The sequence below is a fragment of the Coenobita brevimanus genome, chromosome 114 (genome assembly GCF_032717465.1).
Source record: "Coenobita brevimanus isolate Jiangsu-jjx chromosome 114, ASM3271746v2, whole genome shotgun sequence".
NCBI classification, from domain to species: Eukaryota; Metazoa; Arthropoda; class Malacostraca; order Decapoda; family Coenobitidae; genus Coenobita; species Coenobita brevimanus.
In genome coordinates, this window is record NC_137067.1 from 24411894 (window position 1) to 24430162 (window position 18269).

Here is an 18269-nt window from a genome sequence, read left to right on the forward strand (position 1 = left end):
TTCCTATGGGTGTTTTGATGTCAAAATATGGCAGATTGACCTGAAAACACTGCTAAAATTAGGAGGGGTACTGGACATACAGTAGTGTACAGGTCGGCTGTTTTTTGGGGTTTTCATTTTTTTTTTTTTCATGGTTTTCTTGGTGTTTAGCATTACTCTGGATATTCCTATGTGTGTTTTGATGTCTAAATATGGCAGATTGACCTGAAAACAGTACCAAAATTACAAGGGGTACTGAACGGCCATACCACGTTGAGTACACCGCTTCCCGTTCGATCAGTGAAGTTAAGCAATGTTGGGTCTGGTTAGTACTTGGATGGGTGACCGCCTGGGAACACCAGATGCTGTTGGCATCCCTACGTGTCATGTGGGGTTGGTGGAGGATTAGTGCCCCTCCCTGTAAAACAATTAACTCTAAGCCCTTGGCCACCCTGTCTGGGATACATGGCGTCTGGCAATGAATGAATGAAAAAAAACTGTGCATACAGTAGTGTATGGGTAGGGTGTTTTTTGGTTTTCAGTGTTTTTTTTTTTCATGGTTTTCTTGGTGCTGAAAATTATTTTGGATAATCCTATGTATGTTTTGATGTCAAAATATGGCAGAATGGCCAGAAAACACTGCCAAAAGAAGGAGGGGTACTGTACAGTCGGCCTAAGAAGTGACGGCAGAGTATCCAGCAGATTTCGATCAGCGATAACACACATACTCTTCCTTGTATCTTTACAACGTGAAACCTATTATGTAAAACCGTTACAGAAAACAAAGAGTTACTGTCAAAGTACAGGTATATTTCAAAACTGCAGGAAGCAGTTAATTCATTACGGCAACAGGAAATCCTAAACGGAACTAACTGAAATTTCACTACTATTGCTCAGAAACAGTCAGAAATAATTTGCAGACTTCAAATCTAGTATGGCAACACGCAATACGTGTAATTTATTTCCAGTGTAAGCCTGAAAAGAAGAGTGCCTCAATAAACAATTAAAATTAGTCATTATTATTTATAAAATAATTTCTGTTACAATATTAGGGAATTTCTTTCCATTTCCAATGCCTCCATGTCCAACGACGACAGAAAGTGGAAAGGCGGTGTAAGTCAGTAAGCCATTTTAAGTGTTCTGATCAACAAGCACAAAAGGAGACAACTTTTACTTAATGACACACAGTTATTATACTACATCTGGCCAGTGTTCCATTAAGAAAAATCTCTAGATGATTTAATATTAGCCAGAGGACTATTTGCCTAGAGTCGGAGCTCCATGGAGAAAGCCAACTTGTGTCATTGCCTAGTATCCTCAGTGCATAAACTATTAGCAAGAGTAATAAAATGCAAAGGTTCATAAACAAATCATTGATCTCAAAACTTCCCAATCAGAATTTTCAGTTAAGCAGGGAACAGCAGTTTATTTAAAAAGAAAGGTATGACAAATTAAAAGATGGAGCAAGAAGTGTGTGCTTTTGCATTGCAAGAGTTTACAGCCTCATGATTTAGTCCTCTTTATTGCCTAGTGTAAGAGAAAGAGCAAAATCTGTCATACCTCCTTACAACTGAAAATAATTTAGTGTCAACTGTGGATAAAGAAGTTAATTATAGTTATTATAAGCAAGGGGAAGACAAGGAATAAAAGGCAAAATGGTATTGCTATTACCACAGATAGTATATCTTTATTAAGAATAAATCCACTGTTGTGTGACCTTACTGATGCTCTATCATCACCATAGCATTTGAAAATAGGGTAGAGTATTGCAGTCACAAGAATTTTCCATACTTGGTCTTCAAAACTAGAGAATCTGTATTTGAAATCTTGGGAAGCAAATAAATCAAGAACATGGGGTTATACTTTGCACTGTGGCAGAGTAATACATGGTACACAATCGTTCAAATCGGGAAACGTTTCTAAGTGTTAACTTCTAATACAGTACTGTATATCAACTGCCTCCTGTTAGCTATTTATTTTCCATAATTCTTAGCAACATTTTATCTGATGACGTGATGAAGGCACATAAGTTTTATCTTATAGTCAATGTTTTCACTGAACGTATGGCAGTGCAGAGTGACCGAACCAATCTGAAACTCTGCCATCACTTCTTGAGGCGACTGCACATACAGTGGTGTATTGATAGGATTTGTATGGTTTTCAATGATTTTCCTGCATGGTTTTCTTGATGTTTAGCATTAATTTGCATATTCTTTTGTGTGTTCTGATGTCTAAATATCCATGATTAACCAGAAAACATTGCCAGATTAAGCATAGGTACTGTACAAATACCGGTAGGTTACGGTAGGTATGGGCTGGAGGTGGGGATAGGTAGCATCTGGGTATGGCAGGGGAATAGTGTTCATTGCCCAAATGTTATCACTACATAGCCATGCCTTTGGCTCTATTATGTCCAAATAACCCTCATTTATCCAGACATAACAGAGTCAAATGCATGTCCAGGTAGTGGCAAACATCCGGATAACTAACACTATTCCCCTACTATACCCAGACCCTACCGATAGCCAGCCTCCAACCTATACCTAACATATTTGTACAGTACCTATTTTAATTTGTGTTTTCCGGTCATTCTACCATATTTAGACATCAAAACACACAAAGGAATAATCTATCTATCTATCTACTGCCAGACACCATAATCCCGTAAGGGGTGGCCATTAGGAATAATCAAAGTACTGTAATGCTAAACATCAAGAAAATCATGCTGAAAAACCACTGAAAACAAAAAAAACACCCTATGCTTAATTTGTAAGTGTTTTCCGGTTATTCTGCCATATTTAGACATCAAAACACACATAGGAATATTCAATGTAATGCTAAACACTAAGAAAACCATGCTGAAAAAACACTGAAAACCAAAAAACACCCTACCTATACACTACTGTATATACAGTACCCCTCCTTATTTTGGCAATGTTTTCCGGTCACTTTGCCATATTTTGACATCAAAACAAGCATTGGAATATCCAAAGTAGTGCTAAATGCCAAGAAAACCATGCAAAATAAACACAGAAAACCAAAAAACATCCTACCTGCACACTGCTGTATGTACAGTACCCCTCATAATTTTGGCACTGTCTTCCAGTCATTCTGCCATACTGAGACATCCAAACACTCACAGAATTATCCATAATAATGCTAAACATCAAGAAAGCAATACATAAACAACAAAAATCCTCAAAAAACCTGAAGACAGTTTGAAAATCAGTTATCTGTGATGAGTGATTGCTCCCGGGGCTCAAAAAAATTCCACGGCCAAATATGCCACCGGAAATTGGTTATATTGGTGTAAATGATATACCATCATCTTTGCTTGTGTTTATACTATACAAGTAAGCTAATAAACACATAAAACTGATAAGTGAAAGTACAGAAATGCAGGGAGAATAAAGTGTTCAGGAGAATAACTTATCTTCATATAACTTCCCACCATCCTTGTGCAAAATATATCAAACCACTGCACTAGATGGTTAATACGCTACCGTACCACTTATATTTCACTAGTTCCTTTTTTTTTTTTTTTTTTTTTTTATCGGCTTGTCTTTGTCCTGTGTGGGTTGATTTGATGATGTGGGTTGCTGGAAACATGTTTGGAGATAATAAACTAACCTCACCTATCCCTGCATAAGATATATACTGAAGGGGATAAGGTATTTTGTGAAGGGAAGGATGCTGTTGTTGTTGGGCATGGCAAAATAGTGCCAGCTGTATACATGATAAATCCCTTGGGTTTGGTCAGGTGAGGTTAGACAGATATTTCTAAATAATTTTCCAACAACCTGCAGCATCAAATCAACCCACACACAACAAAAACAAGCTGGTGAAAAGAATACCGATGAAACTGAGGAACACGAAAAGTAAATACAGTACTGACTCACAGGCCATCAGAAGTTCTGTGATTTTATCAAGCGGGAAGTTACATAAGTTTGCATGAATTTTCAAATTTTCATTCATAATCTGCAAAAGTTGAAAGGATGGCTAACATGTTCCACATTACTGGACTGCATCATTAAACTGCCATAAAACTGTTTTCATCTCGTGTCAACACGTGGGTTGGTGGAGGGTTAGTGTCCCTCCCCGTAAAACCAATAACTCAAAGTCAAATGGCCATCCTTTACAGGATTATGGTGTCTGGCAATAGATAGATAGATAGATCTCATTTGAATGCCACATTTTATCCTGACCTTAAAAGAGCTCATCATTTGCTGTAGGTCAACAGAGGAGTTTGTTCCTGTAGGCTAGTGTCACTGCCACCATAAATCACAGCTGTATCATGATATACGGCAGGCTACAGGTTATGGCGAAAAGAATACATAGACACACATAGGCCTATCTGTGGTAAAAATGTAAACATAATTGTTCCCACCAAATTTAAACTGGAAGAGAAATGTATATAACAAACAATTTGATTGAAATATCTGATGATACACCTATCGCCTGAGATACAGATGAAGATTACAAAAGTCCCTGAACGCTGCACCTTGGCAGAAATTACATAAAAAACGCAACGGTTCCCTCACCGTACACCAGATAAATAAAATCCACTACTCCTGCACATGAGATTAAGTCACAGGCGACAAATAACCTCTATCCTGCAAAAATGAAACCTTACTTTGACAATTTCTGGGCGAAGACCCCTCTAGCCCGACGCCATCTTTGTTTGACAACAACAGCGGCATTCATTGATCAGTTTATGTACCACTTCCCTTCCTGTAATTATGTAGTAAATTCATATTTGATATTTCTTTGCACAATGTTAATTAAGAACCTCTGATAATAAGACTACCAGCCTTTTTGTTTTGCTTTTTTCCATGGATTTAATTTATTTATTTATTTTTTTTTTTGGTTAGTGTCGTGCTAAAGTACCTAGTTTTATTTCTCCCTACAAGAAAATAGGAAATTAATGCTTATACACACTATTGCATATCATGATCAGTAGAGCAACAAATCTACCACATCTACCCAGCCCCTTTGCCTCAGCCCACAGGGATACAAAAAGTATGGTACTAAATACCAAGCCCTTTACAAGGTCTGGTATTTAGCACTAATAATGCAACTGCTGTATAATGCAGGAATCTTCTGAACTTCATTTCTCTTGAAAAAAATAAGTAAATTATATAATACGAAGACACTTGAGAATCTTGTAAGTGGAGCGACAAAGGAAATCTACCCTCTCTATTAAGCTCACGGAGATACAAAAAATAAGATGCTAAAAACCAAGCCGTCTGCAAGGCCTGGTATTTAGCATATAATGCAAAGGCTATATAATGCAGGGATCTTCAGTACTCTGCCAGTATTAGCCACACACTCGAAAGGATTAGACGTTCCGCGAGTTGTCTCGATGTAACATCGCAGCTTTAGTTAATTATCCAGTTACGTCTCGAATAGTTGTATTTAATCTGATATCTTTTAGTACCGTTGATCGCTAAGTTAACTTGCATCATAAACTGAAGAAAGAGTAGATAACATGGCAGCTCGATGCAGACCAACAGAGGCAGGTGCTAAGAGAGGTTAGGAATCATTTACTTCATGGGTAGCCATTTGGATGTTGGGTATTCGGACTCGAATAAAAAATACTCACAAAGTAAGTTCAATAAAGATTAAAGTATGGGATGTCCGAACTTCGTACTGTGTCGTTTATGAACAATCGACAAATATAGACGAGTGGACACAAGAAGAGGATAACTCAATGTCCTTAATGTTCAGTAGAGCACCCCTGCTTCTACACCCAGATCCATGCAATGCTGATATAATAATTAAGCTCAAATGTGGCCGCAAAACCATAGCAAAGGTTAGAATAATACTTAAAAAGGGTGGTTTTGTAGCAAAAAATCCTGAAAACATTGAGCTGATTTATGAAAGTTTACCCCGTTTCAATGCGGACATGTTGCCTGGTGATTTTTGGACCATTATTGACGAGGTTCACTGGAAGTGGGGTGACAGAGGCCATTATAACAAACACAACTGGAATATTTTGAAGTCTGCTAATTTGCCAGGGCAGCCCAATCAGGAAGGCGTAAAACGTAAAAAGAGACGGGAAACACCCAAACAGCGGCCTGAATATCCTTCAACGACATTCTGAGAAAACCCAGGATAACGTTGTAAAGGTCAGCCAAGGCGTTGACTGCTGGCCTGGGAAGCCTTACCTGTGTGTCATTACCCGCAGCCGTCCGCAGCACCTGTTAAAACGACTGCCCTCTCATCAACTGTTGGCCAGCGGGAGGGGCTACTACCAAGTAAGGGCAGCCGTCTAAAGAACAAATCTGGTGCGTTTTAGCTCACAGTCCTGGCAACAATGAGTCTGCTGGCACCAGATGACACCCTCTCCTTATATTTATATGAGGATACCTTCTTATACTGTATGCTCATATATTTATAAGGAAGTAATATTCTGAACTCACCGCTGAGGGATGAAGGGGACCAGGAACCAAAGAGCAAACGCACTTTCTGTATTATATATATATATATATATATATATATATATATATATATATATATGTGTGTGTGTGTGTGTGTGTGTGTGTGTGTGTTTATATAGGGTGAATGAGCAGAGGGATAACCAAAGGGCTGACCTGCTAATGAGAACATAGGTCAAAGGTCACAGTCACAAGAGTAGTTCAAAGCTTGACCCTGCATGATTACAAGGGTACACAAATAATCTCATACATATACAGTATACTTACCTACCTAAATACATACATACATACTCGTACATAGATTCATACATACATACATATACATATACTGTACACACAAACATACATACATTCACACATGCATACATACATACAGTACATACATCTTTTCTAGACGGTATGGTGAATAGATTGTGAACAATAGGATTATGTCAGTTAAGATGTTTAAATGTTTTGAATATAAACACAGAAAGAGAAGTATAAAAATATCAATTGCAGTTTTGTAATTAGTCAGAGACGGTGCAAAAATGCTGCCATCAACTGTACCTTACTCTTGATAATGTAAGATAGTATATCTCTTCATTGCTTGAACGGTGGAATCGAGCAACAACACTATCAGGCATTTAGTAGGGTGGTGGAGCACGTCACTAAAACTATGTTATCTGGGAAAATGTTAACCCGCGGCGTCCCGTCGACGTACTTCCACGTCCTCACGTTATGTCACTGCCAATCCCGTTGACGTACTTCAACGTCCTGCAATTGCAAGGTTCATAATTTCCACAATTTTCAAAATTCGCGCGAGATTTTCGATTCGCCCACGTACCCAAGCCTCCCCTACCTGCACCCAGGCGGGCAGCGTCCCAGACCCCGCATGACCTGTGCTCGCCCTTGTCTCGGTCACTCACCTGTTAGCAGTGACCCAGGTCAGACATGGCGCGTAAAGGTCTCTCAGACGACGAAATACAATCCGCCCTGGATGCCTTCACTGGAGATAGTGATTCTCCACTTGATGATGATGTGGTGGATCGAGATTATGTGCAGCCTGAGGAGGAAATAACAAGCAGTGATGAGGAGGTCCCTTCGCCCCAGAAAAAGCGGTATGTCACGTATCGTAAGGCAAGGGAAGGCCAGGCTGCACCCAAAACACCTGCATGGACCTCTCTCCATCCCCTAGAGAGAGATTCTGATGAGGACGAGGATGAGGACGATGACGATGACGGCGGCTTAGGACGTGATGTTGCCTCGTGGTTGGGGAAGGAAAAAATCTCACCCCGAGGATCAGAAGGTGGGGCGAGAAGGCAAATAAAGTATGGCCTAGTGTTTTGTCTGGGGAAGGCGAAAGTGGTGTGGTGGGAGTGCGGGGTGAAAGGGAAGTGGTGTGAGGGAGGCAGCACGAGCACGTGGTGCACGTAGGCCTAGGGGAGAGGAGGTGGAGCCACTCCCCAGCACGTCTTTCGCCATACAATATTCCCAGACTTCCTCCACACAGCCCCAGGATGTGGGGAAAGGAAGGAAAGGGAAGGGAAAGGGTAAAGGAAAAGGGAGGGGAAGGGAAGTGCGAGTGATGAAAGGCGCCGCTCTCCACCTCCCCCACCACCACCAATGTTGCGTTGTGCCTTCAGCCATGTTTCAGAGAGTACCATAACTTCCTAAACTACTGAAACTGTGTGGGATGGCAATATGACGCTCAGTATAATGGTAAGGCCAGTCAGTATGTGCCAAGTCTTATATAAACTTGAAACGGGTGTAATGTTTGCAGGAAAGTAATGTATAAGTTGAGAAATAGTGTAAGTTGAACGAAGTGATATGAAAACTACACCCACTGTATAAATCTGCGAAAATATGACGCTCAGTATAACACTCTGGTCAGTAAATATGTGATAGCAAGAATATAAAGTGGAAACGGGTGTAATGTTAGCATGAATAAAACGTATAAGTTGAAAAATAGTGTAAGTTGTAATAATTGATGTCATGAGTACACCCACTGTGTAAATCTGCGAAAATATGACGCTCAGTATAACACTCTGGTCAGTAAATATGTGATAGCAAGAATATAAAGTGGAAACGGGTGTAATGTTAGCATGAATAAAATGTATAAGTTGAACAATAGTGTAAGTTGTAATAATTGATGTCACGAGTACACCCACATTCTGGTCAGTAAGTATGTGATAGGAATTATATAAAGTGGAATTTGTTGTAATGTTAGTAGTAAGGTATTTTATAAGTTGAATACTAGTGTAAGATGAAACAAATGATATTGCGATAACACTCCCTGTGTAAGTACGCGCTAATATGACGCTCAGTTGCATCGTAAGTTCTGAAATTATGTGATATCAATTATATCAAGTGTAAACATGTGCAATGTTAGTGGAGAATTATTATACAAGTACAAAAATAGGTTGTAAGTTGAAATAGTAGTCATAGCGACTTCACCGTGTGTGTTATTATGTGCTATTATTACGCTATATATTTACGTAAGGCCTGAATTTATCTCAAAACAGTTCTATAAAGTTGAAAAGTGTATAATGTTATTAGAAAAGTATTATGTAAGTAGAAAAAACACAATACGAGTTGAAACAACAGTCACAGCGAGTTCACTCACTACGTAAAGAAGCGCTAACATTACGCTAAATGTTATCAAAAGGCCTGTGAATACGTAAAAACAGTTCAATAAAATGTAAAATGGTATAATGTTATTGTAGAGGTATTATGTAAGTAAAAAAAATGATATGTATCATGATTCTAGAATGTTAGCGATTCATCGTGACCAAGTTGCCCGATTTTGCTCATTTCGCACGATGGTACAATGCTTATTTCTGCTCTATTTTTGTATAAAATCCAATATACTCTTTTATCACATGTTTTTATGTTTGTAATAAATACATATCTACTTACTTTCATTGGTTTCCCAGACTTATAATACCATAGAAAACGTTAGAGGCTCAGACTGCCTACGGAGAACACAGGGCCAGGTGAGACCAAGGCATACCTGTTTAAGGTAATTATGGACCCCGGGGAACAATTTCTTTGTCACTGACCATTGCTTCTGACCAAAAGCGAAAGTTTTAGCAAAAAAAAAAAAAGGGTCGAAAAATGGTCGGGATTGGGGGGTACCAGTGGTGAAAAAGTGGTCGGGACGGGGCGGGTTAATGCTGCTAGACCGAAGCACATCGTCGGCACGTTTATGGAAAGCAATTGTTGTTAATTGTCCTTTATTACAATTCACGTCCATATTGCTAAAGAAACCAAGTGATCCGCCTGATCCTGGTTCCATTGGCCAGATCATCCTCGCTGGACTTGGTAGTCCCACGCTGAAGGGGTTGCTATAGATTGACCACATCCTTGTAAGTTCTTGGTGGAGGTTTTTTCAGGACCGCAGAGTTTTCAGGAGTGGAAAGGTCTTTGCCGCCGACCACAAACTTTTTGCTGCTACTCTGAAGCTGTAAATCAAAAGTGAAAGAATTTCTGGATGTTACATAAAATGGTTCGACCTTGAGAAACTCAGGGATGAGGAAAGTCCTTATGAGTATGCACTGGCAATCTAAAGTCAGTTTGAAGTGATCTTGGCGACCTTGTTGAACCACGAACCTTTAAGCGTGATATTCTGGCAGCAGCTGATGAATATGTTAGAGATTTGTCCAAGACCAGTGATGGGGCTATGTCTCACCAGGAACAGACTATAAATGAAGGGCAAGTATGTCAGGGAAATAGTTAGGGGGTTAAAGGATCACTTAATGCAAATTATTTTCAACCTGCTTATTGAGTCCTGAAGAAACTCTGCTCCACGTTCACCTCCCGGGATATCTCTTTTCGAACACCAGATGGGTGAGTACAGAGCTTGTTGGGCTGGGTACACTATGCAACTGTAGCATGAGCAAGTGGAACGATTCTAAATTAGCAGTTCTTATAAATAATGGCAATATCAATAAGTACAACTTAAAAAATACAGTAGATCATGAGCTGACAGTCTTAATTAATAAACATTACCTCACGTGTGGCAGATATACTACTAGATACAAAATGTCCCAGAGCAGAGCACACCAACTCACCGGTATAACTCCAGCTGCTACTGTAACTAACCCGTGACTTTTTCTTTCTTTCTTTCTTTCCTTCAGTTTAATGGCTATTGGCCATAATGAGGGCCATTAAGCAAAAAAGTCATACATAAATATAGATACATACACACACACACACGTGTATAGGTACATATAGATACACATACAGAGTCTACAAAAACAGTAAAAAAAAAAAAAAAAGAAAGAAAAAGGCACAGGGAACAAAAGCAGGAGCTTAGGGCAGGAAGGTAAGAGCAGCAAAACTGACGACTGAAGACTAATCTGTAGAAGCCGTGGCGTCTCAGTCGGAGTTAGGACTAGGAATGAGATGAGACCCCGAGGGTGTAGGAGAGGATACAACATTCCTCGGGGCCGGTAACAGCATGATGGGATTCCCGGCGCAGCTCGATGAAAGGGAACAACGCCTGCCGGAAGTTCCCCTTGGCAAACTCCTGCTCACCAGACTCCACTGGCACTGAGTCCTCATAGAGGCACAGCTGGTTCTCTAGAAGCTCAAAGCCAAGAGCGGGAAGGGAGGCAAAATTGCCCTGAGAAAGTTGCTCGGCCGAACCAGAGGGCCCGGAACTCTCCAATACCTGCCCCGTTGATGGAGGAGGAGGCACAGCAGGAGTCACCACAGAAGACACAGGGGCTTCAGGAGCAACCACAGATGGCAATGAGCGTTCAGCATCCCCAACCTCCATGGGAACCTCTGGTATGGGCTGAGAGGCAGACTGGTGGGAGACAGCACGCCCCGTCAGCTGGGTCCTCATCATGGGAGTGGAGGGCTGCAGCTGCAGCACCTGCGGGACCAAGGAGGTGGGGGTCAAAGAGGGCCCAGGATGATGACGACGACGACTAGGAGCCCCCCTCCCAGGCCTCCTTTGTACCACGAGTGTGGAGGAAAATGACAGGAATGGAGATGGCAGGGAGCCCATTGGCTTGGAAAATGACAGGCAGGCACCGAGTAAAAACCGCCAAATCTACCCCCAAGATGGCCTTGGCAACCTCCACACACATAGCAATGCTGGTAGAGACAGAGGAGACAGTGAAGGTAGCAGGAGCAACAGATGGTCGCTGATGCTGACGCCAACGATGGGAGAGGGCGTGGGATGAGCCCCTCACCACATGGCCTGCAGGTCCAGCGACAGAGGCAGCTGCAGGACCCTTGGTACCCTCCTCCACCATGGTTTCCACCACCTCGCCAGCAGCAACAGAAGGCAAAGGATGGGCAGTGTTGAGGGCTACGAAGGGGGTGTGGTGGAGGAACACATCCCCCCCTCCCGTATCCCGACGAGTCAGGAAGACATAGCCACGCAGGATGTGGTACCATTTCACCTGCCCCACAGCCTTGGCTGCCATGGTGCTCCACAACTCCCTGGGGTTGTGCAACCCGTGACAGTCCCAGCGCGGCTTACATACACAACTCAAGGAAGCAAGAAGGGCAGAACAAACTCACTGACAAGGTTGAAACCAGGGGCAGGCGCGAGAAGGTGGCTCGAAACAGTTTTAGAAACATCGACTCGCAGCTGGGCCAGACTGTTTCCTATGGTTTGATATTTATAAAACTCTTCTGTATTCACGTAAGTCCTAAGCGTGATCTTAACACAATTGAATAATACATACTCTGAATGATACAGAAGAATATGAAAAATTTATCAGCCACACGTACCAGAGAGAGAGAGAGAGAGAGAGAGAGAGAGAGAGAGAGAGAGAGAGGTGTCAACTTTTTAAGCTGTACAATTTGCTTGTACGTATACATGTATGTCAATAGGTGTGCATGTATGTGTGTAAATATTGTATGTACCGTAGCGACCAGACCGCACACGCCTGACATGGGTGGGCAGCTCTGTTGTATAAGTTCCAGCCGTGTTGTACCGGTCCTGAAGGGCATCTGATCCCTGGGGCCGATTATCACATTCAGTCATTGGGGAACTGACTCACCCCCACCCAGTAGTTCACGCACGGGTACACGTGGTGGAGAACTTTTAGTGTGAAGGGTAAGAGATAGATGGGAAAAATCTTGTTAATTGGAAGGGATTGGTTTTTAAAAGAAAACTTTTGATTGGGGTGCATATTATGTCCTGATAGTCTACTGCATGTTATCATTTCTTTTTAAACATCTCTCCATAACATTTCCCCCTCAGTCATTCTTTCCCGCTGCCTATGACGTCCAGTTCCTTAAATGCAGTGTAACCAGGTATCGAATTTTACGATTCTTAATTCCTTTCTTTTTGTTCAGCCTTCATTGAAAAGATCAAGTTTCTCATGCTATTAGACTCGAATTTTCTTTCTTTCTTCAGTAACACAATAACACACAGCTCCGTATATATTAGCGTGTCATATCCAGAAATAAAAGTGGTTATGAGCTGGTGCTAGAAAGCCACATACATTCACAAGAGCGTGGCAGGTACAGTCTCCCACCAAACCTCCCTCTTATGATCGTGTCCATCTCTTTGGCCTGCCTCTTTTATCATCCTTGTCATCTTGCTGTCCTCTAGTGCAGGTGAAAGTTCCACCGAGTAAAACTGCCGCTTCACATACACTTAAGGCACATTAAAGCACATGCAAAGATCCATCACCATCACCATTATCACGATAATCAACCGAAACTTATTTCCTTTTACTATATGAGATGGACGGAAGGGTCAGAAACAGGAACAGGAAAGCACAAAAGCAGATCTTATAAAATAGTGGCCAATGAAATGGGACACAGCTCTACCAATAGGTGCGCCACGTGATGAAGAACTGATTTAGGCAAAAACCCAGAAATCGCCGATTTTTTTTTTATGCGAGGAAGAAGGAACCAAAGGCTGAGCCAGCATGAACGTTACTTCCAAGAAAGAAAAAAAACAAAAACAGAAACAATACAAAAGACAGCCAAATTCAAGATCCATTCATTTCGAGATGGACACACTGCGTTTGAAAGACTGGGGATCATAGGAAGTAGGAAATACAGAAAGAGGGAGACAGTTGAAGAGTTGACCTGTTGCATCACTGAAGGACTGAGAGTAACGGTTAACTCTTGCATTAGAGAGTTGGACAGAAAGGGGATGAGAGTTTGTTGCTGGACTGGTGTTACACGCCCGTCGAAGAGGTGGAGGGATGCAAGCAGACATTTCAGAGGGGCAGTCACCATTGAAGGAGCGATAGAAAAGAGATAAAGAGGCAACAGTGCGGCGAAGAGACAGAGGATGAAGGGAGCCAGTAAGAGGAGGAGAGTTGATGAGACGAATAGCCTTTGACTACACCCTACTGAGAAGAGCTGTATGTGAGGAGCCTCCCCACACATGAGAGTTGTACTCTAAACAGGGGTGAATAAAATCAGTGTATAAAGTCAAAAACTGTGCAGGGGTAAAGAAGACACGGAGTCGGCTTAGCACACCTAATCTCTTAGAAGCAGATTGAACAAGAGATGCAATATGATTTTTCCAAGATAAGTCCTGTGTGAATGAAACCCCAGGCATGTTCAAGGATGATGAAGGATTGAGCTGGATATTATTAAAAATTAATGGGTACTCCTGTGGAAGATTTTGACGGGTTGATAGGTGTAAAAACTGAGTTATTGATGCATTAAAAACAACAAGATTATTTTTACCCCAGTCAGAGATACGAGCCAAGTCAGATATTAAGTGTGCCATAGCCTCAACCTTTGTTTGCTTAAGTAACCGTTGAGATGGACGTTGCGGGAACCGAATGGAAAGGTGAAGGGTGGAATCATCAGTGTACAAGTGGATAGGATTACATGTACAGCTTAGATCATTGATGAATAAAAAGGAAGAGAGTTGGTGATAGGACAGAGCCCTGAGGAACACCACTGTTAATAGATCTAGAAGAACGATGGCCGTCTACAACAGCGGCTATAGAACGACCAGAAAGGAAGTTAGAGATGAAAGCACAGATAGAAGGAGAGGAACCGTAAGAGGGCAGTTTGGAAATTAAAGATTTATGCCAGACTCGATCGAAAGCCTTTGAGATGTCAAGTGCAATGGCAAACCTTTCGCCAAAGTTCCGAAAGGAGGATGACCAGGAGTTTGAAAGGTAGGTGAGACGATCGCCAGTGGAGCGTCCCTGACGGAACCCATACTGACGATCAGAAAGAAGGTTGTGATAGGAAAGATGCTTTAAAATTTTTCTGTTAAGAATTGACTCAAAAACTTTTGAGACACAGGATGTTAAAGCAATTGGACGATAGTTAGAGGGTTGGGAGTGGTCACCCTTCTTTGGGACTGGATGAATGAGAGCAAACTTCCAGCAAGAAGGAAAGGTACAAGTTGAAAGACAAAGGCGAAAGAGTTTACCTAGGCAGGGTGTAAGCACAGAAACACAGTTCTTGAGGACAACAGGAGGGACTCCATCAGGCCCATATGCCTTGTCAGTATTGAGGCCAGTGATGACAGAAAATACATCAGCTGAAGAAATTTTAATGTAAGTCATGAGGAAATCAGAGGGGGGAAGTGATGGAGGAACAGCACTGGAATCGTCTAAGGCGAAATTGGAGGAGAAAGTCTGAGCAAACAGATCTGCTTTATCAGTAGAAGAAACAGCTACAGAGCCATCAGAGTAGAAAAGAGGAGGGAAGGATGATGAGGTAAAGTTGTTAGAAAGGTTTTTGACAAGGTGTCAGAAGGAGTGGGAAGAATTCGAGTTGGAGAGTTGAGACCATTTAGTACGGATGAAATTATTTTTAGCAGAGTGAAGAACAGACTTAGCACGATTCCGGGCAGAAACATAAAAAAAGATGTGATTCAGGGGTGGGTTGGCTCCGGTACCTTTTATAGGCCTTCTCCTTGTTGTGGACAGCATTAGAACAAGTGTGATTAAACCAAGGCTTTCTTGCATTAGTCAGAGGATATGAGAAAGGAATGTATGCTCCCCTGCCCAAGAGAATAACCTTCGTAATGCGCAAGGCAAACTCAGATTGCTCCCGGCCATGGAAGTAATAATCAGTGCATGGAAAATCAGAGAAGTACTGCTTGAGGGCCTCCCAATCCGCAGCTCCAAAGTGCCACAGACGACATATCTTTGGAGGGTCCACAGGCCGTACCGGAGTGATAGGACAGGTTAAGGTAACAAGGTTGTGATCGGAGGAGCCCAATGGAGAGAAAAAATTAACAGTGTAAGCAGAAGGTTTGGTTGTAAGGAAGAGGTCAAGTATGTTGGAGCTCTCTCCAAGGCGGTCAGGGATACAGTTAGGGTGCTGTACAAGCTGCTCTATGTCGTTTAGAATAGAAAAGATGAAGGCTTGTTCACCAGGTGGATCAGTGAAAGGAGAGGAGAGCCAAAGGTGGTGGTGAACATTGAAATCTCCTAGAATGGAGATTTCAGAGAAAGAAGAAATGGATACAATGTGTTCCATTGTAGAAGTAAGATTGTCGAAGAATTTTTGATAGTCAGTAGAATTAGGAGATAAGTCAACAGCCCAGATATATTTAGTCAGAGAATGACAGGACAGCCGAAGTCAGAGAGTAGAGAATTCAGAAGAATCAAGTTCAGGAACACTAGAGCAAGATAAGTCGTTGTGTACATATACACAACATTCACCTTTGGGTTTGAAATGAGCATAGAGAAAGTAGGAGGATACAGAAAATGGTTTGCTATCAGTTGCCTCAGACAGCTGAGTCTCAGTAAGGATGAGAAGGTGAGGTTTAGAGGAGAGATGGTGTTCGACAGACAGAAAGTTAGAGGAAAGGCCGCGAATGTTGCAGAAATGAAGAAGAAAAGAGTTAGACAGAGGATCCAGGCAGCTCAGAGTCGTCACCGGGAGAGGGGCGAATGGAAATGATTTAGGCATTTTTTTTTTTTCTTTATGAAGACGTTATGTAAACCTCCACGAATTCGTGTTGCCCGATTTCACGTTAGCATTTTATTTGTATTGTATCAGTAATCGAGGTGGTTACAATCATTCAGTTAAAAGTCGTGTTACTGTATACAAGAAGAGCCTCGCGGCCCCATCGGGCCGCTTAGAAAATTGCCCGAAGTTAAGAGTAGCCTCTGAACCACGCTTCACTTCGGAAGAAGTGTTTTTCGGCCCTATCGGGCCACAATGCACTTACCCAAATGAGAGTCGTTTCTGAACAGCTGCCAACACCACCACCATCACAGCTACCACCACCATTACCATCACAGCTACCACCACCACCATCATCACAGCTACCACCACCACCATCATCACAGCTACCACCACCACCATCACCACCATAACTACCTCCACCACCACCACCACCACCACCATAACTACCACCACCGCCACCCTCATCATCACCATCACCATGATTCTCGTGGTGACCAGTCACAAAAATATATTCAATCTCTCGTCAAAAATAATAATAATAATAATACTGCTTTCTCTGTGCCTTATTTTCACCCTATCTCATTCCTTACATGTGGCAATAGTGAAATTAAGAGTCGCTCTGCATCTTTCAGCTTCTTGGTATCGGAGCCATGTTTTGATTTCAATGCGACATTAGAATATAATCTTATCCTCGTTGTCATGCGGAGACGACAGGGACGACGACGACGACGACGAGAGAGAGAGAGAGAGAGAGAGAGAGAGAGAGAGAGAGAGAGAGAGAGAGAGAGAGAGTGAGTTACTGTCAACGAGAGTAATCAAACTTGTATGAAAGTCTGGCCTAAGTGAACACAGCACCACCGTCAGAGCAAGTTGGGTGTAGAGGGCCGGCTGAAGTAAGGCTGCTGGAGGTATATTTTCCGTGGTGGAGTTACAAAAGCAGCTTGGGTAACGTATACAAGACAAAAGCACATTAGATAAAGTAGGTTAGCCGGCCCCAGCACCACCACTGCCACCACCACTGCCTCGGAGATGTATATGCAGTGGTGGAGATACAACCACAGATATTTATGGCGCGATAATTAGCAGTAAATGAACAGTTTGCGTTGATGTTTCGGTGGGGGTATTTTTTGGAGAGAGGGCATAACAAACTGGCATGACAGATTGGCAGACATTATGATAACTGAATAGCTGAGTAGGTTTGTTGTGGCTCCGAGGGATGTTGAAATATGCGACAGCCAGCGAGACAATGACGCCACAGGGATAACTGTGATGATGGATAGTGAGTGGCGTTGATGTTGTGTATGAAGAACTTGATGGCGGATGGAAGTGAAGAGAACTGAGTGTTAAGAAGCTGAGTGGGAGAGGGTGAGAGGAAGGAGGTGTGAAAGTGTGTGAAAGAGAGTGGGGGGGAGGAGGAATGTCCTGAGAGAAGATGAACGTGGGAAAGTGAGGATCGGGAAAGAGACAGAAGAAAGTTTGAGACTGAAAGATCGAGGGGAAAAAAAAAGGGCTAATGAGGAGGGAAAAGTGAAAAATGGGAAAGCGAGTTTATGAGGAAGTTCGTGGTAGAATGTGAAAGTAGGGAAAGACTGGGTGTTACGGAGAAAGTGGGAATTGAAAATGTGTGAGAGGGAACGTGGAAAACTGTGCGAGAGAGACGCTATAAGTTAATGCTTTAGATATTTGAGAAGAGAATGGATGCAAGAGGGAAGTGTGTGTGAGAGAGGAGGGCGTAAGGAGGTGAGAGTAAGAAAGTAGGAAAATGCGGGGATGGAGACGATGTCAGGGGGTGATGAAAGTGAGAGTGAAACAATGATGTGCAAGAGAATGTATGAGAGAGAGGGGAGAAAAAATTGAAGGGAGGAAAAGAAAGTGGAGAAGCCACGAAGAATGGAATGGAAAATTCGTGTTAGGAATGAGGAGAAGAGGAGGATTAGAGAATGATGATTTGGATGGATGGATGGCGAGGTGGAAAGAGGAGCAATGAAATATAATGAATGAGGA

General features: G+C 42.2%; 1 non-coding gene across 1 annotated transcript; it reads left to right on the forward strand.

Annotated features, from left to right (window-relative positions):
• The first annotated feature begins 234 nt into the window (after positions 1–234).
• Positions 235–353, forward strand: LOC145418491 (5S ribosomal RNA). Its single transcript, XR_013900708.1, has one exon. It is a non-coding gene; the product is annotated as a 5S ribosomal RNA (ribosomal RNA).
• Positions 354–18269: the final 17916 nt, after the last annotated feature.